The sequence below is a fragment of the Musa acuminata genome, chromosome BXJ1-6, assembly GCF_036884655.1.
Source record: "Musa acuminata AAA Group cultivar baxijiao chromosome BXJ1-6, Cavendish_Baxijiao_AAA, whole genome shotgun sequence".
Taxonomy (NCBI): Eukaryota; Viridiplantae; Streptophyta; class Magnoliopsida; order Zingiberales; family Musaceae; genus Musa; species Musa acuminata.
The window spans coordinates 28,348,298-28,360,273 of NC_088332.1; the positions used below are offsets into that span (position 1 = coordinate 28,348,298).

Here is an 11,976-nt window from a genome sequence, read left to right on the forward strand (position 1 = left end):
ATTGGGTTTTTTGTTATTCCATAACTCATAAGTAGTTTTGGTGAGTAGGGGTCTTACTAGAACTCTATTCAAAATATAGCATACAGTGTTTACGGCTTCGGCCCAAAAATATTTGGGTAGGCTATGTTCATTCAACATGGTTCTTGCCATTTCTTGTAAATTTCGATTTTTTCTTTCTACTACCCCATTTTGTTGAGGATTTCTTGGAGTAGAGAAATTATGGTTGTATCCATTGAGTTTACAGAATTCTTGGAAATCATGGTTTTGAAATTCTCCACCATGATCACTTCTAATTGACGAAATCATAGAACCCTTCTCATTTTGAACAAGTTTACAAAACTTGGTAAAATATCTAAAGCATTCATTTTTCTAATTTAAGAAGTAGGTCCATGTATATCTGCTATTGTCACGCCCCTCAAAATATATCCATGATTTTTAAAACATTTATCACAGACCAATCCAGGATCCAAACTAACGTTTGAGGACACTGAAAAACATTCAATCAAATTCACATCCATAAAACCTGTGCATTTTAAAATCATATATCACATCACTCGATAATTCACATTTATGGCAACCCAAGCCAACTTGACAAACATGAACAACATTTATAAATCCACAAGCTAAATAAATTATACAATCAGAACTCCAACTATTCACCACAAGTTCATATCGTCATAAATTAGACTTAACATTCCGAAATTCCAAATAAGAGAGATCTTCTAACACTTTTACACAGTATATCCATTTCGATCATCAGAACAATTCATTACATACAAAATATGCTTATACAACAATAGCATAACAACCAACAGGACTTGCCCATAATTCTGAATAGCTATCCACTGCCTCAGCCCAAATCAAACATCTCGAAGAGTGACAAGCTGACCTGAAAGGTTTATATAACAACGGAGTGAGCCAAAAACGGCTCAGCAAGTGACAAAGCATATTCAGAACAAAAGGAACAGTTTGAAACGAGTAAAGTATCATAATGCAAGGCAGAATACCAGAATTCTCAAGGATACCATCTCAATAGATACCAAATCATACGTATCATGTCATTCATAACATATTTGATCCATAACGAATGGAGCATAGAGTAATTGGAACATATCAATGGCAGATAGGACATTTCAGAACAAATCAGCTCATAGCAAATGGAGCACAGAGTAATTTGGAGCATATCAATGGTAGATAGGACATTTCAGAACATATCAGTTCATAGCAAATGGAGCACAGAGTAATTGGAGCATATCAATGGCAAATAGGACATATAAGAACATATCAGTTCATAGCAAATGGAGCACAGCGTAATTGGAGCATATCAGAAGCAAAGGAAACATATCAAGCTTATCAATGGCATATAAAATGTTCCGAAGCATATCAACGGCATATGGAACATTTCGAAACAAAATCATCAGGAATGAAGCCTTTCAGAGCATATCGGTACACATATCGTACAAGAGCTCAAACGTCGTCCTTGACGTTGCAATCATATCAATCTTATCCAGAGTATGAACAGAAACAAACTCACCAAAACTCTGGATGTCATATCAAACACATAGAGGGTGTAGTGGGATCTCAGTTAGAATGTGATTCATCCATTTCTGAATGACCACCTGACAAAAGTCTCCCACGTCTGGGAGCTCCATCCACCCACGTCTAGGTGAAGTCAAAGGGGGCCGGCAGAGCATCGCAGGCTCTAATCACATACCCACGTAGCGGGCAACAAGCGCAAACAGAATATCCCTCATAGCGGGACCCCACATAGCGGGCAAATAGCGCATACCCTTTACCATTTCTGGCAAAGGTCCAGACAATCCCACACACCAGAGTACAAAAGGGCAGTTTCAACAATAAGTAGCATATATTGGAAGTACACGCGGAACAACAAAACGTACATGTGCCTTTACGAGTCAATCCGAAGTAAGCAATAATCTTTCACAAGTATATTCAGATTTGAAAGGAATTGAAAGCAAGGGCACAAATGGAATCCAAGAAATCACATATAACTCAATTCAATAAGAAGATTTGATGAATTCAATGTCCAAAGGAATGAAACTGGAATAGGCACATATCGAAAGCAAATGCGGAACAATAGGATATACATGTGCCTATATGAGTCAATACGATATAGCATAAACGTTACACAATAGTTTTCAAGAATGCAAATAATTTTAAGGACAAGAGCATACAAGAATTCAAAGCAGTAATATAAAGCTCAATTGAATAAGAAGGCTAAATGATATCAATCTCCAAAGGAATGAAACCAGAATATGAGAAATCGACCAAAGCTCGATTTCTGGCAGAATACAGAAGGCACATTGAACAAATGATTCAAACTATCAATCGTGCTCCAATTTACTCAAAAATAATCATTGGATAATACTTTCAGATAAGACAGGCTTCATATGAATTGAACTGTCCAACAGAGAGAGTTACAAATAATTTGGTAAGCAAGTGTCGTAGAACAAAATCTCTGTTGGCAGAATTCATAATGTCAGATTCAACAGACAACTGGACAGGTGTTTGGATTCCAAATCTTTCAATCCATATATCAAAGAAAGGTCTACGAGTCTAGTTTCCAATGAAATCAGTTTTGAACAAATCAGAGTTTCCAACAAAGACTTATAGGCAGCTCGGTATCAAAAGGTCAGAATATCAGAAGTTGCACAGATTCGAATTGTTACGTCTAAACAGGAGATATATCAAATGCAAGGCTAGAACAATTCAAAGTTCCTCATATTCAAAGCAAATGTAGAGATAAAATGGCAGTGAGGAACGATCAAGATACTTGCAATAGGAAAGATTAGAGCAATTATAGGAGGAACGATCAGGGAACTTGCAATAAGAAATATCAAAGCAATTATAGGAGAAACGATCAGGGAACTTGAAATAAGAAATATCAGAGCAATTATAGGAGAAACGATCAGGGAACTTGCCTTTCAAATATTTTGATCTGAATATCCAAGGAAGGTGCCAGTCCAATCTTTCTACTTTTCCTCCGTGTCCTCTCTCTGTTTCGTTTTATGCTCCCGTTTTCTTCCTTTCTTCGTAACTACATCACGTGTCGAACATCGAGGCACAGTCACCTGCTCTCTCTCTTACTCTCATTCCTTCTTTTTCTTTCCCAAACGCAGCTGCCACAGCCGCCGCCGCTGCCGCTGCCACAATCGCAACTGCGGTCACAACCGCAGCCCCCTTCCACTGCACTATTTCCATCTTCCCTTCTCTCGTTCCTACTCTTTCTCTTTCCCAAAAGCAGCTACTGCAGCTACTGCAGCCACCACCGCTGCCGTAGCTACCGCAGCCAACGTCGCAGCCACAGCCGGAGTCGCAGCCACGGCCGCAGCCACCACACTCGCAGCCTCTTCTTCCTCCCCTGCTCTATTTCCTCCTCCTCTTCCAGCTGCAGCTGCCACTGCCGCAGCTGCCACCCCTTCTCCTCTTCCTCTCTTCTTCCTCTCCTTCCCTTTCTCTTCTTCTTCCTTTCCTTCTCTTCTTTCCCAGCCACAGCTGCAGCTGCCATCGCCGCAGCCGCAGCCCCTTCTCCTCTTCCTCTCTTCTTCCTCTCCTTCCCTTTCTCTTCTTCTTCCTTTCCTTTTTCTCTTCCTCTTTCCCTGCCACAGCTGCAGCTGCCACAACCGCAGCCGCAGCTACTTCTTTCCCTTCTCCTCTTCCTTCTCCTTCCTTTCTTCTTCTTCTCTCCCCGCTGCAACTGCTGCAGTCGCGGCCGCAGCCACGGCCGCAACCTCTCCCTCCTCCCCTGCTCATCTTCCTCTTCTTCTTCTCTTCCAGCTGCAGCTGCCATCGCCGCAGCTGCAGCCCCCTTCTTCTCCCCGACGAACAGCACCTCCTTTCCTCTGTTTCCTCCTGCAGGAAACAGAGGTGCCGCCTCTTCACCCGCTTCTACTTCTTCTCTTCTTCCTCACCACCTCTTCCTCTCCTTCTCTTCCAGCTGCAGCTGCCACCGCCGCAGCCGCAGCTCCTCCTTTCCCTTCTCTTCTTCCTCTCCTTCCTTTCTTCTTCTTCTCTTCTTCTTCTTCCTCCCCTTCTTCTCCCCGACGTCACACACACCCTCTCCTCTGTTTCCTCTGCAGGAAACAGAGGTATCACAACCTCTTCTTCTGCTTCCTCTTCTTCTTCCTCTTCTCTTCCTTCTTCTTCTTCTTCTCCTCTTCGAACGCCCCACCTCTCCTCTGTTTCCACCTGCAGGAAACAGAGGTGCTGCAGCCCTAGCTGCTGCCACCTCTCGCTCCTCTCCCTCTTCCCTCTCTTTTCCCTCTTCTTCTCCTTCTTTTCTTCTCCTCTTCCCTTTTCCTCCCCAACCCCACACACCTCCTCGCTGCAGCCTTGCCGCAGCTATCATCCTCTCTTCTTCTTCTTCTTCTCTTCTCCCTCTTCTTCCTCTCTTCTTCTCCCCACGCCCCACAGCTTCTCGCTGCAGCCACCTCCTCTTCTTCTTCTTCTTCATCTTCTTCTCTTCTCCCTCTTCTTCCTCTCTTCTTCCTCCTCTCTTCTTTTCCCTCTTCTTCTTCTTTTCTTCAACCACTCTCCTTCTTCTCCTCACGCCCCACCGCTCTCTCTGTTTCTGGAAAGAAACAGAGTGCGTGGGAGGCGGTGGTATAATACCGAATTTTCGGTTTTTCCTTTTCTTTTTTTTTTTCTTTTTGCAACTTAGCAGTTTAGTCCTTGTAATTTCTATATTTACATATAGGTCCCCCAATTTACATATAAATCCTTATTAATACATTTTTAAAAGTGGGGGATATTACACTCTCCCCCCCTTAAAAGAAAATTTAGTCCTCTAAATTGGTCATAGCTCAATCGATGAAAAGATTTCTTTATGATTTCTTTATTTCCTCCTCCTACTCTTAAATAATTTCATCAATTCAATACAATTACACAATTTTCCAAGAGTGACCGAAATATTCTCCTTCTTGATTCTCAATAGATGGTAAACCCGACATTCAATCAATCTTTCAAAAATACTTGCGCACCTGTAATTAATCAAGCAAATCGTTACTTCAGAAAATACTCGTTTTTGATGATCACCTGATTCAACTATCCATAATCAATACAAAGCCTCCATGTTCCATCCATCTTTTTAACTAACACCATAGCACCCCATGATAAAATATTAAGCCAAATAAAATCCTCATTTAAGAATCCTTGTAGTTGTTTTTCTAATTCCACATGATATCATTCTGCAGAGAGGCTTAGATATAGGGATTGTCCCAAGGACCAAATCAAAAGCAAAATCACATTTGGAGGTAATCCAGGCAAGTCATCCTGGGATACATTAGGCAAGGAGATAAATAATGTCCAATACTCTCAAAATAAAAGATCGGCTGATCAAATATGCAAAAAGTGATCATTTGTTATATACCAATCCATACTGGTATGATAAGAAGATAGCCAATGCATACCAAGTATAATATCATAACTCCAAATCTCTAGGAGAACTAAATCAGCAAAAGTTCAAGTTCTCCAACAAAAATCAGACAAGAGGACCATATTCAAGTTCGTTATCAAAGAATCTCCAATGATTGTACTTACATATATCACATAATACAGTGGTCTAGGTTGAATACCCAAGTGATAGGCAATATGTTACGAATCAAATCGTAGATAGAACCCATGTTCAAACAAATATTTGCATTCTTTCATAAACATACATAATACCTTCGACCACTAATTCAGAAGTCTTAGAATCATATTCAGTGATAGCATACACTCTGACATGGGCTGATGATTTAGGAGGCAGTGACTCTTTCTTCTTGTTCAAAGGGCAAACTTTTATTTTATGATCCAACTTTCTACAAGCAAAATAGACTCCAATCACCCGAAAACACAAACTTGTTTCATAATTTAACTTGTAATTCACACATGATTAAGTCTTTGGTGGTGACTTTCCTTTTCAAATCCAAATGTCTTGACCCTCTTGTCATTACTTTCTGATTCATTTCCAATCATATTCTTATTGGTAAACTTGTCCTTATCATTCTTGTCACTGATCTCCAAAAATTCTTTTCATTGTTGCCAATAATAATCAGCCTCTACTTCCAATATAAGGTGGCAAAAGAAATCTTTTGATCATCAAAACAATTTTGTACATCAAATATCTTCTCTGTTTGCATCATTCATTTTTCTACCACCAATGAAATTAGGTCCACCATGCTTCCGCTGCGCCACTCAGATTCAATATCCCCAATCAATCCTTTCATTCCCCTTAATTAATCAGAAACAATGAAATAGGAGGACCAAATGTCCTCATCATCCCAGATTCCTAAAATACAACAAAGAAAATTTCCACCAATCACTATAGTTCATTAGACCTCAATATATTTTGCACGTCAACATATCAAATATTTCAGTAATCCTCAAACAATGCTCTGATACCACCTCTGTCACGCCCCTCAAAATATATCCATGATTTTTAAAACATTCATCACAGACCAATCCAGGATCCAAACTAACGTTTGAGGACACTGAAAAACATTCAATCAAATTCACATCCATAAAACCTGTGCATTTTAAAATCATATATCACATCACTCGATAATTCACATTTATGGCAACCCAAGCCAACTTGACAAACATGAACAACATTTATAAATCCAAAAGCTAAATAAATTATACAATCAGAACTCCAACTATTCACCACAAGTTCATATCGTCATAAATTAGACTTAACATTCCGAAATTCCAAATAAGAGAGATCTTCTAACACTTTTACACAGTATATCCATTTCGATCATCAGAACAATTCATTACATACAAAATATGCTTATACAACAATAGCATAACAACCAACAGGACTTGCCCATAATTCTGAATAGCTATCCACTGCCTCGGCCCAAATCAAACATCTCGAAGAGTGACAAGCTGACCTGAAAGGTTTATATAACAACGGAGTGAGCCAAAAACGGCTCAGCAAGTGACAAAGCATATTCAGAACAAAAGGAACAGTTTGAAACGAGTAAGGTATCATAATGCAAGGCAGAATACCAGAATTCTCAAGGATACCATCTCAATAGATACCAAATCATACGTATCATGTCATTCATAACATATTTGATCCATAACGAATGGAGCATAGAGTAATTGGAACATATCAATGGCAGATAGGACATTTCAGAACAAATCAGCTCATAGCAAATGGAGCACAGAGTAATTTGGAGCATATCAATGGTAGATAGGACATTTCAGAACATATCAGTTCATAGCAAATGGAGCACAGAGTAATTGGAGCATATCAATGGCAAATAGGACATATAAGAACATATCAGTTCATAGCAAATGGAGCACAGCATAATTGGAGCATATCAGAAGCAAAGGAAACATATCAAGCTTATCAATGGCATATAAAATGTTCCGAAGCATATCAACGGCATATGAAACATTTCGAAACAAAATCATCAGGGAATGAAGCCTTTCAAAGCATATCGGTACACATATCGTACAAGAGCTCAAACGTCGTCCTTGACGTTGCAATCATATCAATCTTATCCAGAGTATGAACAGAAACAAACTCACCAAAACTCTGGATGTCATATCAAACACATAGAGGGTGTAGTGGGATCTCAGTCAGAATGTGATTCATCCATTTCTGAATGACCACCTGACAAAAGTCTCCCACGTCTGGGAGCTCCATCCACTCACGTCTAGGTGAAGTCAAAGGGGGCCGGCAGAGCATCGCAGGCTCTAATCACATACCCACGTAGCGGGCAACAAGCGCAAACAGAATATCCCTCGTAGCGGGACCCCACATAGCGGGCAAATAGCACATACCCTTTACCATTTCTGGCAAAGGTCCAGACAATCCCACACACCAGAGTACAAAAGGGCAGTTTCAACAATAAGTAGCATATATTGGAAGCACACGCGGAACAACAAAACGTACATGTGCCTTTACGAGTCAATCCGAAGTAAGCAATAATCTTTCACAAGTATATTCAGATTTGAAAGGAATTGAAAGCAAGGCCACAAATGGAATCCAAGCAATCACATATAACTCAATTCAATAAGAAGATTTGATGAATTCAATGTCTAAAGGAATGAAACTGGAATAGGCACATATCGAAAGCAAATGCGGAACAATAGGATATACATGTGCCTATATGAGTCAATACGATATAGCATAAACGTTACACAATAGTTTTCAAGAATGCAAATAATTTTAAGGACAAGAGCATACAAGAATTCAAAGCAGTAATATAAAGCTCAATTGAATAAGAAGGCTAAATGATATCAATCTCCAAAGGAATGAAACCAGAATATGAGAAATCGACCAAAGCTCGATTTCTGGCAGAATACAGAAGGCACATTGAACAAATGATTCAAACTATCAATCGTGCTCCAATTTACTCAAAAATAATCATTGGATAATACTTTCAGATAAGACAGGCTTCATATGAATTGAACTGTCCAACAGAGAGAGTTACAAATAATTTGGTAAGCAAGTGTCGTAGAACAAAATCTCTGTTGGCAGAATTCATAATGTCAGATTCAACAGACAACTGGACAGGTGTTTGGATTCCAAATCTTTCAATCCATATATCAAAGAAAGGTCTACGAGTCTAGTTTCCAATGAAATCAGTTTTGAACAAATCAGAGTTTCCAACAAAGACTTATAGGCAGCTCGGTATCAAAAGGTCAGAATATCAGAAGTTGCACAGATTCGAATTGTTACGTCTAAACAGGAGATATATCAAATGCAAGGCTAGAACAATTCAAAGTTCCTCATATTCAAAGCAAATGTAGAGATAAAATGGCAGTGAGGAATGATCAAGATACTTGCAATAGGAAAGATTAGAGCAATTATAGGAGGAACGATCAGGGAACTTGCAATAAGAAATATCAGAGCAATTATAGGAGAAACGATCAGGGAACTTGAAATAAGAAATATCAGAGCAATTATAGGAGAAACGATCAGGGAACTTGCCTTTCAAATATTTTGATCTGAATATCCAAGGAAGGTGCCAGTCCAATCTTTCTACTTTTCCTCCGTGTCCTCTCTCTGTTTCGTTTTGTGCTCCCGTTTTCTTCCTTTCTTCGTAACTACATCACGTGTCGAACATCGAGGCACAGTCACCTGCTCTCTCTCTTACTCTCATTCCTTCTTTTTCTTTCCCAAACGCAGCTGCCACAGCCGCCGCCGCTGCCGCTGCCACAATCGCAACTGCGGTCACAACCGCAGCCCCCTTCCACTGCACTATTTCCATCTTCCCTTCTCTCGTTCCTACTCTTTCTCTTTCCCAAAAGCAGCTACTGCAGCTACTGCAGCCACCACCGCTGCCGCAGCTACCGCAGCCAACGTCGCAGCCGCAGCCGGAGTCGCAGCCACGGCCGCAGCCACCACACTCGCAGCCTCTTCTTCCTCCCCTGCTCTATTTCCTCCTCCTCTTCCAGCTGCAGCTGCCACTGCCGCAGCTGCCACCCCTTCTCCTCTTCCTCTCTTCTTCCTCTCCTTCCCTTTCTCTTCTTCTTCCTTTCCTTCTCTTCTTTCCCAGCCACAGCTGCAGCTGCCATCGCCGCAGCCGCAGCCCCTTCTCCTCTTCCTCTCTTCTTCCTCTCCTTCCCTTTCTCTTCTTCTTCCTTTCCTTTTTCTCTTCCTCTTTCCCTGCCACAGCTGCAGCTGCCACAACCGCAGCCGCAGCTACTTCTTTCCCTTCTCCTCTTCCTTCTCCTTCCTTTCTTCTTCTTCTCTCCCCGCTGCAACTGCTGCAGTCGCGGCCGCAGCCACGGCCGCAACCTCTCCCTCCTCCCCTGCTCATCTTCCTCTTCTTCTTCTCTTCCAGCTGCAGCTGCCATCGCTGCAGCTGCAGCCCCCTTCTTCTCCCCGACGAACAGCACCTCCTTTCCTCTGTTTCCTCCTGCAGGAAACAGAGGTGCCGCCTCTTCACCCGCTTCTACTTCTTCTCTTCTTCCTCACCATCTCTTCCTCTCCTTCTCTTCCAGCTGCAGCTGCCACCGCCGCAGCCGCAGCTCCTCCTTTCCCTTCTCTTCTTCCTCTCCTTCCTTTCTTCTTCTTCTCTTCTTCTTCTTCCTCCCCTTCTTCTCCCCGACGTCACACACACCCTCTCCTCTGTTTCCTCTGCAGGAAACAGAGGTATCACAACCTCTTCTCCTGCTTCCTCTTCCTCTTCCTCTTCTCTTCCTTCTTCTTCTTCTTCTCCTCTTCGAACGCCCCACCTCTCCTCTGTTTCCACCTGCAGGAAACAGAGGTGGCAGCAGCCCTAGCTGCTGCCACCTCTCGCTCCTCTCCCTCTTCCCTCTCTTTTCCCTCTTCTTCTCCTTCTTTTCTTCTCCTCTTCCCTTTTCCTCCCCAACCCCACACACCTCCTCGCTGCAGCCTTGCCGCAGCTATCATCCTCTCTTCTTCTTCTTCTTCTCTTCTCCCTCTTCTTCCTCTCTTCTTCTCCCCACGCCCCACAGCTTCTCGCTGCAGCCCTCGCTGCAGCCACCTCCTCTTCTTCTTCTTCTTCATCTTCTTCTCTTCTTCCTCTCTTCTTCCTCCTCTCTTCTTTTCCCTCTTCTTCTTCTTTTCTTCAACCACTCTCCTTCTTCTCCTCACGCCCCACCGCTCTCTCTGCGTGGGAGGCGGTGGGATAATACCGAATTTTCGGTTTTTCCTTTTCTTTTTTTTTTTCTTTTTGCAACTTAGCAGTTTAGTCCTTGTAATTTCTATATTTACATATAGGTCCCCCAATTTACATATAAATCCTTATTAATACATTTTTAAAAGTGGGGGATATTACAGCTATAGTCATCAACAATGACAAAGGCGTATTTGCTACCTCCTAGACTCGATGTAGAGATTGGTCCGAACAAGTCCATATAGATCAATTGTAAGGGCCTAGGGGTGCTTATTTGATTCTTAGTCTTGAAACTACCCTTAATTTGTTTACCTAATTGGCAAGCATCACATACATTATCTTTGATGAACTTGATATGAGGAATTCCTCTTACAAGTTCTTTAGATGATATTTGAGTGATTAGTTTCATGCTAGCATGACCTAATCTTGTATGCCATAGCCAAGCATCCTCATTCAAAACCGAAAAACACATTTCATTACACAAATCATTTATGTCAATAGTGTATACGTTATTTTGTTTTAATGCAATCATGGACATGTTTTTATGTGGTTTTTCAATGATGCAAGCATTAGATTCGAATTTGACAGTGTATCCTTTATCACATAATTGACTAATGCTCAAGAGGTTATGTTTTAAACCATCATCTAACAAAACATCTTCAATAAAGAAGTTGGATTTGTTACCTATGGTTCCTTTGCCAATGATTTTACCCTTGTTATCTCCGAAGGTGACATAGCCTTCGTCTATACTAGTGAGCTTAGAGAATTGAGATGGATCTCCGGTCATATGCCTTGAGCATCCACTATCAAGGTACCATCTCTTGCTCCTAGCTTGCGATGGTGTGGGTTTCTACAAGAAAGGATGATTTTTAGGTACCCATTTGCTTTTGGGTGCCTCAAAGATAGATCTACATTGTTTATCATGTTGCATAGAGTTTATCATGGTTCCTTTAGGAACCCAAGTCAGTTTGTTTGGACTTATTTTCTTAAATGGACAATAATGCGTCTTGTGTCCAAATTTGCAACAAAAGTTGCATTTGGTTTGGTGTTGAACATGTAAGATGGGGCCTTTTATGAAGGTGGTTGGATTTAGGTGAGGACTTCTCACAAATCCAATTCCACTCCTTTTTGGAACGTGACCCTTGTTTGCAAGGATCATGTTCAATGACTTGCTACCAACCTCGAATTTCTTCAAGGTGTCCTTAAGTAGCAGGTTTTCTTTTTGGAGAGTTTCTAGATCATGGCATTTGATACATGAATTTAAACTATCATGATATTCAGTTTTTAACTTATCAAAATCACAAGTAAGACTATCATGCTCCTTTTTTAGCAATTTGTATTTTCTATTGATAATCTTGCATTCATCAAATAAGTC

The 11,976-nt window shown here is 41.2% G+C and overlaps 1 long non-coding RNA gene across 1 annotated transcript; it reads right to left on the minus strand.

Moving 5' to 3' along the window:
* Positions 1 to 588: 588 nt before the first annotated feature.
* LOC135676659 (uncharacterized) lies at positions 589 to 10,769 on the minus strand. Its single transcript, XR_010514360.1, has 3 exons — positions 8,948 to 10,769; positions 2,943 to 6,893; positions 589 to 889 (listed from the first exon to the last, which is right to left on the minus strand). It is a non-coding gene; the product is annotated as an uncharacterized LOC135676659 (long non-coding RNA).
* Positions 10,770 to 11,976: the final 1,207 nt, after the last annotated feature.